The following is a 14,711-nucleotide window of genomic DNA, read 5'->3' on the forward strand; positions in this document are numbered from 1 at the left end:
ACGTTACATGTGATAAAATCTATGTAATGAATGTGTTTCATCATATTATCTCATGTTAAGTTCATTATTTGTTTACACGTTAATTCTATTATTTCTTTAACTTTTCTCTTTAACATTATCATTTTCTAATTAGGTGTATGATTTAAGTTATGGCTTTATCAAAAGAGTATTCTAGGAATATATTATAGCACTTTTGTAAAGTTGGAGACCTCAAAAGGTTAAATAAGATTAAGTTTCTACAGCCGTGCTAGCAGCTCTGTGATGCTGTAATTGTAGGCACAGTGTTGATCTGAGCTGAATGCTAACACCGCCATGCTAACAGGCAAAGGGTGGCAATGCTAACATGCAAATACATGATGTACAAACTAAGATGTGAACCATGTTTAACATCTTAGTTTTACTGGTTGCACTGAACATAAAGTACAGCTGAGGCTGATGGGCGGTATTTTGCTCTAGGGACCTTAAATAACATTTTTTATTTAGCCATTGGTTTGCTATATAAAAAGGATCACAAAGTCAGTATGATTCATCCTGAGGGAGGGGTGAATCTGGATCATTCCCATAATTCAGCTCTACCAGAGCCACAAAAGACATCATATGATTCTTTTCAAATGCTGAGTTCATTCTCCACGATGCTTAAACTGATTCATGCATAAAATCATTGAGGTTCCCCTTTAACTGTATCACAAACCACTTATTCTTCATTGATGGATTACCAATTTGCCATAGATACATTTTGAGAGCCCAGATTGTAATCTAGCCATCGTCCTCCTCCACACTGCCATATTCCTCTTCCACATCTTCATCATCATCCCCATCACCATCGATGGCCTCCCAGACAAAAACGCGCTCACTCCATCAGGTTGCAGAAAGTGGAACAGCTGCATGTCATTGTGCTATATGTCATTGATGGATTACCAATTTGCCATAGATACATTTTGAGAGCCCAGATTGTAGAAAAATCCATTTCCAGATGCAAATGATCCTGTAGCTTTGTCTTTTTAAATAACATATTAACCTGTCTAACGGACGCTGCGATAAACTTACCTTCTGGAAAAGAGCAGCAGAGCTTCCGCACAACTTGTCAACATTTACATCTGCAGACTTGACAGCTAATTAAAAAGGTGAGAAAGCCATTGACTCTCTTAATGACTCGATAACATTTAGGCCTGATGTATTATTAGAAAGTACGTCATTCATTATGTATTAATAGCAGCAGAAGGTCGCGCTGATCTTTTAAACTATTGAGTAAGTTTGCAGAGGCTTTTGCTTGCATTTCTTTTGTAAAGTCCAATAAAAAGAATCACATCAACTCTTCACCGCATGCAAATCAAAACACATTCCTCATGTTGCCTTGGTTAAAGAGGTTTCTTAACGCAAACTGGAACAACAGCATACATAAGCATGTACTAGTAACATGTAATTACACACACACACGCAAGAACGCACCATTAAAAATGCACATATTCTCACAAATACCCACACCGCTGCAAACACACTCTGTAACTGTCACACATTGGGGGGTTAATAGGCACTTAGCAGCATGGATTCTTGCAGGCCCCGACTCCCCCCTTTGCCTAATAAGAGGCTTCAAACAGCCAGACGCATCACATGCTCAGTTGGAGGACGCTGCTTCCGTCTGTCATGTAAATATTACATTCATATGTATAAATGCACACATACAAATCTCAAACACAGTATATATTCTGTTTATGCTTTCACATCACACCACACTGTGCACATTGCAGTAAATGATTATGAGTTCTCTTAGAAGGTCAAATACTCCGGACAGGGCATTCTAGTGCCTGATCGTACGATGGAAAAGAACAGAGACACTTAAAGAAGGAATATGCTTTTACTGCAGAGAAACCAGATAACAGAGGCCCTTTTTACGACCAACTGATGAGGCCCTCAGAAAGTCCTTCCTCTTTTTTGGATCATATTCAACTCATGAAACCTATATAACATGATGCGCACTCTGTATAAGCGCCTTTTAGTTGCTGAACTTCTCAGTACTGCTAGGCCCGTGCACGTATAGCTGCTGGGCGATTATCCTACAATAAATGTCACATTTGTTTTAAGACGAATCTGGTGTAGAAGTCTCTCTTGTTTTCCACTCAACACGTCTAACCACCAATGTCATGGAAAACTCAATGCAGACTAAGTAGGAGAGAAATATAATAGGAAATCATGGCCCGTTCTACCTAAATTATCATATGAATATTCACATTTCATGTAAGAGAAGATTTTCCCCGTCACTGCATATGCAAAAAAAAAACAGTAAATCTCAGAAGAACCTTATCCTCATTGGTGAGTCAACACCGGCCTCTCCTGGCGAAGACTGTGTATTACACTTTTATCTCACACTAAAGGAGCACCTGCTGTGTGCAGTAAACAATACAAGCATGATTATTTGCTTCAACAATTTGCAATACAAAAACGACCTTTTCCCACTTCTGTAAGAGAATTACAGGTATCAATATGAGGAAGCACAAGTATTTTTTTCAAATTTTTTGTAGTCTTGCCCAACAACATATCAAGCGTTAGCTCTTGTTCAGATGTTTCATCGATAAATGAAACAAAATCGTAATCACATTTAAAATTTGTATTTTAGGTTTCAGACACTCCCAGGTTTAATTCATTCAGGTGAACAAAAGGGGATTTCCACAGTGTTATTGTGTGCATGAGCATGAGTGTGTGTGTGTGTGTGTGTGTGTGTGTGTGTGTGTGTGTGTGTGTGTGTGTGTGTGTGTGTGTGTGTTTTGCCTGTTGCTCTTTCAGCACTATCAGTGCTGGCTTCCTCTTTGAAACTCTGTTGTCTCAATCTTCTGCAGCACAGTCTCTGATGTGGCTTGTGAGTCATACTGTGGTAAATATACACATTTTGTGCATGTACACACACACACACACACACACAAGAACAAACTCACAGACACGTGTACTCACATCTACGCGCACACACACTATTCATGGGCACTACAGTTAGTATTCCCTTTGCCTTCATGTTACACTTTGGTTGAGCAACACGCAGTGAGCCTGCTGCCGACATAAGCTGCTGGATTTTCTCTGCCAGTGACAGACAAAAGAAAACAAATAAAAGAAGTTCACATCTTCACTTCACATCTTCACAGTTGCACCAGACAGTGAAGTCACAGCCCTCTAACTTCATTAAAAATATCACATTGTGCTGTACGGGGATATTCTGTCGGTCACCATGGCAACAGACATCCAGGTGCCAAATGCACGCGGATGTGCACACCTGCCTGCCGTGTTTTTTGAAATTCTTTTTCCAACTTATGCCTCTTAGCCTCCCTGTTAGACGTGCTGTTTGCTAAATGCGGCAGGACGGAGAGGCGACAGCAGCAATGCCTTTGTTCTCAGAGAAAAGGAGAACGCGTCTCTGTCAAGGTGTTAATTAGCCAGACCTTGTGAGACAAGAAAGTTGTCAGAATTGCACTTGCTTCAGCTACGAGATGCACAACCCCTTTTGTGTGAAACTGAGCTTTGACTTGCAGCACTGTGAGTGACAGTGTCTTTCAAAGCAGCAATGTTTTATACAGTAAACATAACCACTCTCTGTTACAGTATATCTACCTGTTATGATATGAAAACTTTCTAGCAGCATAAAGTGTCATGTCTCTCGGCTGTGTGTCGTCCTCCTGCTCTCTCTGGAAACGCTTGTCTTAGTTCACTCTGTGGGGTCTGAAATGTTTCAAATTGTCACAGCACTTCCGATTGTGTTGTGCGTCTCTTCCGACGAGCTGCGAAAGCGTGAACTTGGAAGGATCGGATCTGGGTTAACATGATGGTTTTGTGATGTCAGTTTTTGCAAGTGTGTGCAGTGTTTTTTTTTTTTTCAGTGTCTAAATGAGATCTAGTGACTCATGTGGAGAAAACAGGCTGCTTGACAGTATCGGTTTGACTCGTCACACTGAGCTGTGCCACTGATATACAGCAGAGAAGCAAGTATTTTCTTGTGGATGTAAAGTCATTGTCAGATAAATAAAAAAAAAAAAGCAAACCACACAGTAAAATGGAAAGGGTAACATGTGAATATAAAGACTATATTTTGTGTTTCTTCTCCGTGAAGATTTCATATCATGTGTGTGGGATATTGTGTTTTGTGTGAGTCAACACAACAACAAAAAAAACAACACAGCATAGTCCATTGTTAAAAGGCGTTTACGTTATACTTATGTAACAGTGAGGCTGAATGCTTCCTTAAAGCAATTTCTTGAAAATAATGTAATAAATGAATCAACATACAAATGAGAACGGTAAGAAAAAAAAAAAGGTGTCAATATGTCACACATTTTAAAAATGGCTCTATTATTAATGTCTCCCTGGGGTATGTGTGTGTGTGTGTGTGTGTGTTAGAGTTCATGTTTGGAAATAAAATAGCATTTGAATGTTTTCTGCGTGCATCCGCGTGCATGTGCGTGCGTGTGTGTGTGTGTGCGTGTGCGTGAATATATGCATGAGTATGTGAGTCACGCACCACTATCCAGCCCCCTGGGCTTCGAGTTCTGATGCCCATCTTTCAGCTCCTCTCCTGCACACTGAACCTAGTGAACCTTCTGCTGTTTACACATCCCCCCCCCCTCTCATCCTCCTCCTGCTCGCTCTGTCTCTATTTATCTCTCTCACACACTCTCATGCTCATCTATTCTCCCTCCGTCTCTCACTTACTTTTCTCCCTCCAGCTCCCTACAGTACATCTCTCTCTCTCTCTCTCTCTCTTTTTCTCACGCACTCACGCTCTTTTGTGTTCTTCATCTCTTTTCTCTCACAACCCTTCCTCCTCCTCCCTTTATAACTGCGCTCTCTGTGTACCTACCTCTGCAGATCAAGACTTATTCAGACTCAGACTGTGTCTCGAACTCTATACGGTTCAGACAGACACTCAGGGTCAGTCGCTCTGTGTTTGGGGGGGTTGTCGAGTTTTTTTAGCCGTGTAGATGTTCGGCCAGAGAAAGAGACAGACAAGAGCGGAGGTGATGGAGGGAGGAGATGAATGAGGAGAAAGAAAAGGGATGTTGATGCTTTTCAGACGTTTAAGCACTTCACTTGTATTGAGGATGGAGTCACCATAGATATCATCCTCATATCCAACCCCTCCACCTTCTCCTCACTGCCATCGTCCTCCTCCACACTGCCATCTTCCTCCTCCACATCTTCATCATCATCCCCATCACCATCGACGGCCTCCCAGACAAAAACGCGCTCACTCCATCAGGTTGCAGAAAGTGGAACAGCTGCTGTGTCGTCAGCCCTCTGCTGCCCACTCCGAGCCCCTTCTGTCGGTCGCAGCAACTTTCTCCAACAGCAGACTGCGAACAATGTGGCTCTTTTATCTGTTTGCGTGCATGTCTGTGTCAGCAAATCTCCTTTTTTTTTTTTTTTTTTTTTTCTCATGAATGAGGATATGTGTGTGTGTGTGTGTGTGTGTGTGTGTGTGTGTGTGTGTGTGTGTGTGTGTGTGTGTGTGTGTGTGTGTGTGTGTGGGCATGTGTGCCTAAGCTAGGAAGGGAGGAAGGTACAGAGGCCTGCCTCTCATGTCAGGTCTTCCTGGAAGTGTGAAGAGTCTCTGGTTGATGTAACTTTACCCGAAAATCACACACAAGAAAAACGTCATCTTTGGCCCCAGAGGTCTGAAATCCTTGGCTTGCACTTCTCCAGTGCATTGTGGAACTGAAACACGCTATTAATAATCCTGGTTAAGTGTGAGTTAAGTGTGAGTATGAGTGATTGAGTGTGTGTGTGTGTGTGTGTGTGTGTGTGTGTGTGTGTGTGTGTGTGTGTGTGTGTGTGTGTGTGTGTGTGTGTGTGTGTGTGTGTGTGTGTGAGTTGGACGCAGCTTGAGAGAGTCCATTGAGCTGTGTAGAGGCGGCAAGCGGAATGTGCATCACATGGCATGCACCTCAGAGGAGCACATCTCACCGTGGCGGGTTCGCGTGTGTGCATTCGAAAAGTGTATAAATGCGTGTGTGTGTGTGTGTGTGTGTGTGTGTGTGTGTGTGTGTGTGTGTGTGTGTGTGTGTGTGTGTGTGTGAAGACGCTTACGGAGTGCGAGATTGCTATAATGGGAATTATGCACTCACCGTAGGCCGCAGGTTTTATTTCCATGCAACGAACCAAACGCCTCACATGCCTGAATCATGCATTAAAACAACATGCTTGTCGCTTTAGCACATGCATGTAGCCTGGTCATTAATTATGCTAGTTTTATTGGTCTAAATTATGCTAATTAACGGGACAGATTCCATTTTTTGTTCACGCCGTCCTGCCTTTTCTCCCACGAGGCAGAGCAGCCTTCATTGGCAGCGTTTCTTCCCCTTGGTGGCACAAGTTGGGGAACCCAAAGCCGGGTCACGGATAGCACGGATACGCTGTAAACGGCTAATCGGGTATCAAAACCAGCGGAGAAGAAAAATCGCCTCCACTCTGTGTCTCATTCATTATTCACAGCCGGCAAATGAAGTTGGTACAGTGGGAGCAATCAATTATGGATGAGAGAAGGGGAAAGAGAGCGAGATGAAGGGGATAGAGCGAGGCCTACCTTGCATGCATCCGAGCTTTGGCATGTCAATGAACATCACAGTCGCATTCGGCAAAACCTGCATGCACAGAGCTGCTCAGGAAATAGACTCTGGAGGCCTAGAATTCAGAGTTGAGAGAGACAGCCCTTTCAATGTGCATGCTTTCACCTTTCACACCACACCAATAGCATTTATTTGCTAATGACTCAGTATGCTAACTTTGTAGTCTCTCGGTTTACTTGTGTGTGTGTGTGTGTGTGTGTGTGTGTGTTCTTTTTCTCTGGTTCGCCGCGCTGACAGAGTCATAGCGAAACTGCATCGGGTCGTTTTCACAAATGTCGTGCAACAGTCATAGCGTCCCCTCAGTAGGTTACAGCTTGCTATCCGAAACCAGGATATAAAATTTATCCAGAAGCAGCATTGTAGAATCAACAGTCTTCTGTGTTTGAGTCACATGGGCCCTAGTGTTTGTCCTATTCGCTCCTCCTAACTGCAGTATATGATACACGTATTAGACCACAAACTGCTTTTCTGAGCCAATTTAGAAGTGATTCTAGGAATTGTGAATAATATACAGCATTAACACAAATCAAGCTTTTTCAATTGCCTTCTTTGTTGTTGACTAGTCAGTTAGTGATGCCAAGAGTAAAATCCAAATCTGGTGGAACAGGTTCAGCTGTGATTCTGCTCACTGCTAGAATCAGCTGTTTTTGGAACTTAGATATCCTCCAATTGTAGCCTTTTTTAAAACTAAGCCAAGGACTGTTGTCTTCTCCACCGCTTTTAATTAATGAGTTTTATGGGACTTCTATCAATAATTTTGGTCTTAAGATAAGAAAGGTTTATCCTTTATAAGTTCCACTGTGGGGGGATTTGCAGTAACACAGCAGGAATAGTGCAAATTCAAGAGGTATCAGTAAAAAAACTAATCAAATATAATAAATAAGTAAGTAAAAAGTAAAGATATAAAATGAGTAAACTGTAAAACTTTTAAACTTGTCTGTACTTTTGTAAAACGTGTGTTCACCTGTAAAGCACTTTGAATTTCTTCTGTGTATGTTAAGGTGTTATCTAAATAAACTTTCCCTTCCTTGATTGGATTGTTCCTTCTTCATGAATTATTATTATAAGTAGTTCACTGTGCTGTCCCTTGTTCTTTTCGATACCATATTTATTCTCATTCAGTGGTGAATCAAAGACAAAAGCATTAGCTTTGATCAAATTTGATTGTTGGGACTTTCCTCGACAATAAAGCGACACATAAAGCTGATGTTCATCTTCTTCTGTGCCAGTGAGCCATAGAGGCAGTTTCACAACTCAAACCTGTGGCTCTTATACATTCACATTCGTTGTGGGGATGTCCCGCACACACAATGGAGATAACACACTACACTGAGATGGACACAAATAGTTGAGAGGTCAACTATCTCACCAACTGTCCACGGCTTTATATCAGCGAGCCCCCGTTGTTATGACTGGAAACTATGAAGATTTGAAGTGTCGGTTGGAAAATTCGTCTCAATCTCTCTGTCACCTCACTATTCGTTAAATGTCAGATTTTGGCTTCTGGAAACTGCTCTATTTGTGCCGTCTGTATTTGGTGTTTGTGTGTAAGCGTGTATGTGTGTGTGTGTGTGTGTGTGTGTGTGTGTGTGTGTGTGTGTGTGTGTGTGTGTGTGTGTGTGGGCAGAAAGGCTGTTTGATGTGAGTCAGATCCAAACCCAGGCTGGTTTCTCTCACATGTGTGTGGGACGCATCCAGATGGCTCCGCAGGACTGCACAAATGTCACTCTGATAATGAGACAACAGGGCCTGTTGAAACACAGGTAGCAGGGCTGTGGCGCATGCTTTTATGCACACACACACACACACACACACACACACACACACACACACACACACACACACACACACACACACACACACACACACACACACACACACACACACACACAGATGGAGAGAAAGAACGAAAAATAAAGAGGGAGAAATACTTGTCCCAGGCTGATTATCCACCTCAGCAGGGTGACCTGAAAGAACTGATGAATGCAATAATATTCGCCCACCGGCCTTCACTTAATGACAACTTCACCTCAGTCAATCTCTGGTACTTGGGGGGGTCATCGCAGGTCGCCGCTCAGTTACCATGGGAACAGGAGACACGAAGGGAAAAAAATTTCTCCTGAGCATTAAACAGTGACACCTTACGCCGTCTCCTGCGCACTCGGTTGAGTTGCACATCAAGTGTGAAAGCAGGAGTGAGAAGTTGTTGTTTATTTAATTTTCTTACGAGTGGCCTGTCAACCCGACTCTTTTTCGCTCTCTCTCTCTCTCTCTCTCTCTCTCTCTCTCTCTCTCTCTCTTTCCCTCTCCTGCATAAAAGAAACCCAACCTGTTTTCACACGAAAGCCTTGTGGACATTCACTCGCACATATTTTCTTTGTCTGCATCACAAATTCACCTCACACAATATATTCCTGTTATTTTGAAAAAGCAAAGCAGAGGTGCCACCTTGCCCGTGTGTGTAAGTGAGATAGTATCTCTGCGACCTAATGTAACTATTGCAGCTACATTGTCAACCCTCCAACAGCTCCGTCAGCCTCATGAGGTTGCTGCACCTGTTTGTCCAACACGCACGCAGACACACTTTATATGTCAGTCGGCCCACAGTCGCAAATACTAATCCACTGACACCATTATGATCCAAGGCTCATGGCATGTGTGTTTTCAGTGTGTGTGTACGTGTGTGTGTGTGTGTGTGTGTGTGTGTGTGTGTAGTGGGTGGCGCTGCTGCTGTATCAGACACTGTCCACCGCAAATTTCCTCTGAGGTGATCTGTTATAGTGACAGGGCAGCAAGTATTTTTAGCCGGTGAGAAAGGACAAATAATGAAGCAGGAAAGACAGAGGGAGACAACAAGAGGGGGCGGGGCGGGTAAGGGAGGGAGAGAGAGAGAGAGAGAGAGAGAGAGAGAGAGAAATGGGGGAGTGAAATCTGAGGGTAAACCAAAACCACCTGGATGTTGCTGACTTGCCGCTCTTGTGTTTAGAGCACAGTCTATATACATCGTATTACACACCTCATGGTCACGCACACACACTGATGTCAGCAGTTCACATGCTGCCAGAAACGTAAGGATAATTCCAGTCTATTAAAACTTACATCGTTTCAACTGGCTGTGGGAGAACATTTTTCTAAACAAATTAATAGCTGAAATCCGGGAACATGGAAATATTGCTACAGCAAAGTCAAATGGGGCAGGAAACACCAGTGATCAAGACAATCCGCTGAACATGCATTGTTTTTTATGACCGGAAAACTGAAAGTTAACGTACAGAATAATCACCGTTGGCCAGTAAACTGTCACATATGTAAATATCTGGGGCTGAAACAATGAGTTGATTTAATTGATGCATTTTAATTGTTTTATCAAGCAAAAGAAGCGAAAACTAGAAGGGCGCAGCCCTCTGCAAAGGTCATGCCCTATCTTGCAAGTTAACAAAAGAAAAGAAAATGTCTAAATATCTTTCAGCCTTATGATTTGATTTTGCTCCAAACTTTATAACTATACAAACTAAAGGTTCTTCCTTGACCCATGCTACACCGTTTCACCAAATTTCGAGAAAACAGGGCTGGTAGCTTTTCGTAATCCTGCTAGCAGACAGACATAAAAACGAAAACATTACCTCTTTGGCCACAGTGTCCAGTTTCTGTTTCTCCAGTGTGAGAGCTTTGCTTTCTTCACTATGAAAGTAAACTCATTATCTCTGAGTTTTGGACTGTTGGTCAGACAAAACCAGACATTTGAAGAAGTCACTTTGGTGTTTGGGAAATTGTATTTCATACACTAAATGATTAATCAAATAAATAATTGAGCAATAATGAAAGCCCTTTATTTACTTTGACAGTTGTATTTTCAACAAGGTTTTGCTAAATCTGATCATCTGACTGCTTGTGTTTCTTGCTGCATCCGACTTCTGTGAACAAGAGTCACAGACTGACAAAGCATTTACTCAGAAGAGCAAATGAGGAGTGAAATAATACAACTAAGAGTACAGAAAGAGAGACCTCTTTTTTCTCAATGGAATTCTTACAGGAAGACTTTGGTTTTTTTCTTCCATGGCAGCAGGCCTTAACCTCAAAGTGGCGGGTAAAACAACATAAAGTGGTGGTCGGGACATTCTGGTTTGCACACGCAAGTCGTGAGGCCTCTGTGTAGCACAATGTCCCCTCTCTCTCTCTCTCTCTCTCACACACACACACACACATAAACACACACACACACACACACACACACACACACACACACACACACACACACACATACACATACACACACTCTCTCTCTCTCTCACTGGTTGTTCCCTGAGTCAGCACTCTGCCTCAGCTCCAGTTTCTCTACCCCGGCCTGCCTCTGCCCGCCTGCCTGCAGGACACTATTAGGACATCACTGCGTGTGTGCGTGAGTGTGTGCATGTGAGCCCGTACTTGTGTGTGTGGGTGTGTGTGAGCCCGTGGTTGTGTGTGCGTGCCTTTGTGGAAGAGAGCTACTGTTGCATTTACGTGGTCAGGTCCTTTCACCATCTTATGCAATACGATATTTTTCACTTTGCGAGTAACCCTGGATATTTCTGTCTGCTCCAACGAATCAGCTATTGTACCAGTGCACCATACAAGATGCACCTCTCTCTCTCTCTCTCTCTCTTCCAAAACACTCCCAATGGGCTTTTGCCTGTTGTAGTGTGTGAGTGTGTGTGTGTGTGTGTGTGTGTGTGTGTGCTGGATACTACTAGTTCTGCTAACATAGCCCAAAAATAGCAAACTGTAGAGGTGTGAAGTAAAAAAGGAAAGGACACTTTAGTAGAGGAGTAACTGACACGGGGTGAGTCACTTTCACACACACACACACACACACACACACACACACACACACACACACACACATGCACACACATGCATATACAGTATATACAAACGCACATAAAAACACACAAATAATTGTGAAACAGCCTCACGGTGGCCTTGTCACTGAGTGTGTGTGTGTGTGTGTGTGTGTGTGTGTGTGTGTGTGTGTGTGTGTGTAGGCAGGAATCACGGGTTTGTGTCTCGCTGCCATGTGCTTGGCTCTTTTTCTTTGTGTTGCTCCACTTGTCCACACAAGTTACAGTCAGAGATTTCCCATCTTTAGGCATTGAGGTACATCCACACAGACACTCTGCCTCTATGAGCTCAGTTACTGTTTTTTTCTTCTCAATGGATTAGAGTCCTCTATCAGCTTTTACGGACATCTGAGCTCCGTGGGCCACCGTAGATTCTAAAACTGTCATACAGTGAGGTGCTGTCATTTCTCCAGGCGTCCGATTTAAGGGTCAACAGGGTCAACAGGGTCAAGTTTAGCCGCAAAAGTCCCTGACACCCTATCTGTGTATTATAAGCTTATGGCAGCGTGCTTGACTGTGCGACAGACCCTGATCAGTGGATTGACATCTGTGGTCTTCCTGTTTACGTTCTTGAAAACCCCTGATTGGTCACTTTTACATCACGCTATCACTAATGCATTCATTGACACTGATACAATCATTGTTAACTAAATTGTTTTTGTTTATTTACTTAACAAAAAAATGTTGATGGCTCTGTGTGTATCCATTTGTTAAGCTGATAGATGTTGCATCCTTTATCGTCTGAATTGGTTGTGTATGTGTTAAGTGATTTGTCACAGAGAGACAAAGTCCCTCTTTTGGTGTCTTCCATGGGACCTTATTTGGTAAAAAAATATATGCATGGTAGTCAGTAGAAGTTTAGTTTTTGATCCAGTTTAAATTGTGCCATGAGTCAATTTAAAAGATGATTTTGTAATTCAAGAAAGTCACAATTTGTATATTTAAGTTTTGTGTGAAACTCTATCTCTCATCTTGCACAATGTTATTCACTAACACCAACATGGCCGTTACACAGCCGCAGAATACATAACATTAAAGATGGCCCTGTTCCATTTAGGTAGGCAAGGGCCCTGGCATTATGCATGTTGGCTCACTGGAATGGCTGTGACACACTAAATAGAACAGGATCATAATTAATTTAGTCAATTACACCTATGTTTACAGGGCTATGACATGTCAACATGACTGCTGTAAATTGGGCCTTTTGGGTATGTAGTCTTTCTAATTACGTATATTCACAGTCTTATACTTCAGCAGTTTAAAACAAAATGTCACTTTCTTGACATGCCAAAGTATATTTAAACTGATGAACGTCAGGTGTGTAATTCATGGCATAATTCAAATAGGATAAAAAAACGTTTGTTTCTACGCGTTGATTACCGTACATCATTTTTTTTTTGTGATCGCAAGACTCTGCCTCTCTATTACCGCCTCGCTGACTCAGCAGTATCATCAACTCGCAGAAGAACCACACAAAAAAACTCAAAACTTTTGATCGTTAAACAAATTTACACTCAGCGAGCAGAGTAATGTTTTTTTCCCAGTTCTATTTACATCGGTGTTTATAGGATGTTGTAGTGTGAATGCAGAAGTGAGAATGGGAGAGAGAGAAGGAGAGAGGAAATGATACTAAGACGTTCAGCCTGCACAGTGCCTAATGATCACAAGAGCAAAACACACACACGCACACACACACACACACACACACACCACACACACACACCATGTGATCTCTTGATTAGTGCTGTAGTCACACCCTCCCACTCTTTCTGGATGTTTGATCACAATCTCCCTCCTACTCCCGGGTTCCAGTCAAACAGAAACTTTCAGAGAGATAATGCTTGCTTTACATGAAATCAGTGATGACCTTTGTTGAAAAAAAGCAAGAAGATACTCATATTCATTTTATGTTTAGTGAAAATGGTCAGCTGACGGAACAAAAATTAACCCCTTTAAGAATAAAGGGATGTGTTTGAGATGACTCAAAGTCTAAAGATCGAATAGCTTACAAAAGCTATGTTTACCAGGCTGATTAATAGAGAATATGCTCTATGGAGGTTATAAAGCATTCATGAAGCTGCAATTATGGCTTTGACACTTGTGTTTGCGTGAATATCTATCTATCTATCTATCTATCTATCTATCTATCTATCTATCTATCTATCTATCTATCTATCTATCTATCTATCTATCTTTATTTTAAGAATTACCTAACTGAGCCTGATGATTCCTGTCAAAGTACAAAAAAAAATAATGAAATACAGTAATAGAAATGAGAATATATAAGATATTTTAAACCCATATTACTTGAGTGAACTTTTTAGTATTTACACTATAGCTGTTGTAATCAAAGCACCGTTTTTTTCTTTAGTGTTTAAACAGAGTTGCCTTTTCTAATATTTTTTTCTTCTGCATGTAATGGTTGTTATTTTTCAGAACCAGTTTTGAAAGGCTTCAGTATCCACATTTTATATTGATTTATGGTCAACAGCAAGTTAAGTGTTCCCAGAACTCAAAGCTACTATAAGGAACGCTCACATTGTGTTGATTTTGGCGGCCCCTGTGGACGAAAGTGGTAGTGTTTCCAAGCACCAGACTCCCTTTAGAAAACGTAATTTTATTGCAGCAGGCTCTGACAGTCGAACTATAAAGAAACAGCCAATCTTCCTGCTTCTCGTCTCATTCACTTATATAGGTCATATAGAGGCATGTGTATTAAATTGAGGTTGTTTGATAACCAGTTGAAAGTTCCTCACAGTTACTTTAATTTATAATTTTTTAAGTAGAAAAACATAAAATAGTGAAGACAAATTGTAGTTGAGTTACTGGGCAGCATAAACATATGATCAAGTATTTATTTACTCAACATTTTCCATGCCCAGGATTCCCAGGTTACAACTGCCACAGCAAAGAGTAAAAAAACTGCGATCACAGGCAAACAAAGAGTCACACTAACAAGCAGGTCAAGGATTCAAACTCCCTTTTGACTTTGAACTGAAGAGTGATCCCAGCCACGTAAGCTGCTCATGTGACTTGGCCTGGCCTGTCCTGACACTTCCAGCTCCTGGACCTGAGTCAAATGTTCTGCCTGTGATGACGAAGGGAAAAAGATAGTGAAAGCACTCGCCCAGGTGTGGCGTCAAAGTAAATATTTGTCAGCGAGTTAGAAAACTGTGATACCATTACATTACATTACATTACAGTCATTTAGCAGACGCTTTTATCCAAAGCG

Source organism: Anoplopoma fimbria, chromosome 12 (assembly GCF_027596085.1).
Source record: "Anoplopoma fimbria isolate UVic2021 breed Golden Eagle Sablefish chromosome 12, Afim_UVic_2022, whole genome shotgun sequence".
Classification (NCBI taxonomy): Eukaryota; Metazoa; Chordata; class Actinopteri; order Perciformes; family Anoplopomatidae; genus Anoplopoma; species Anoplopoma fimbria.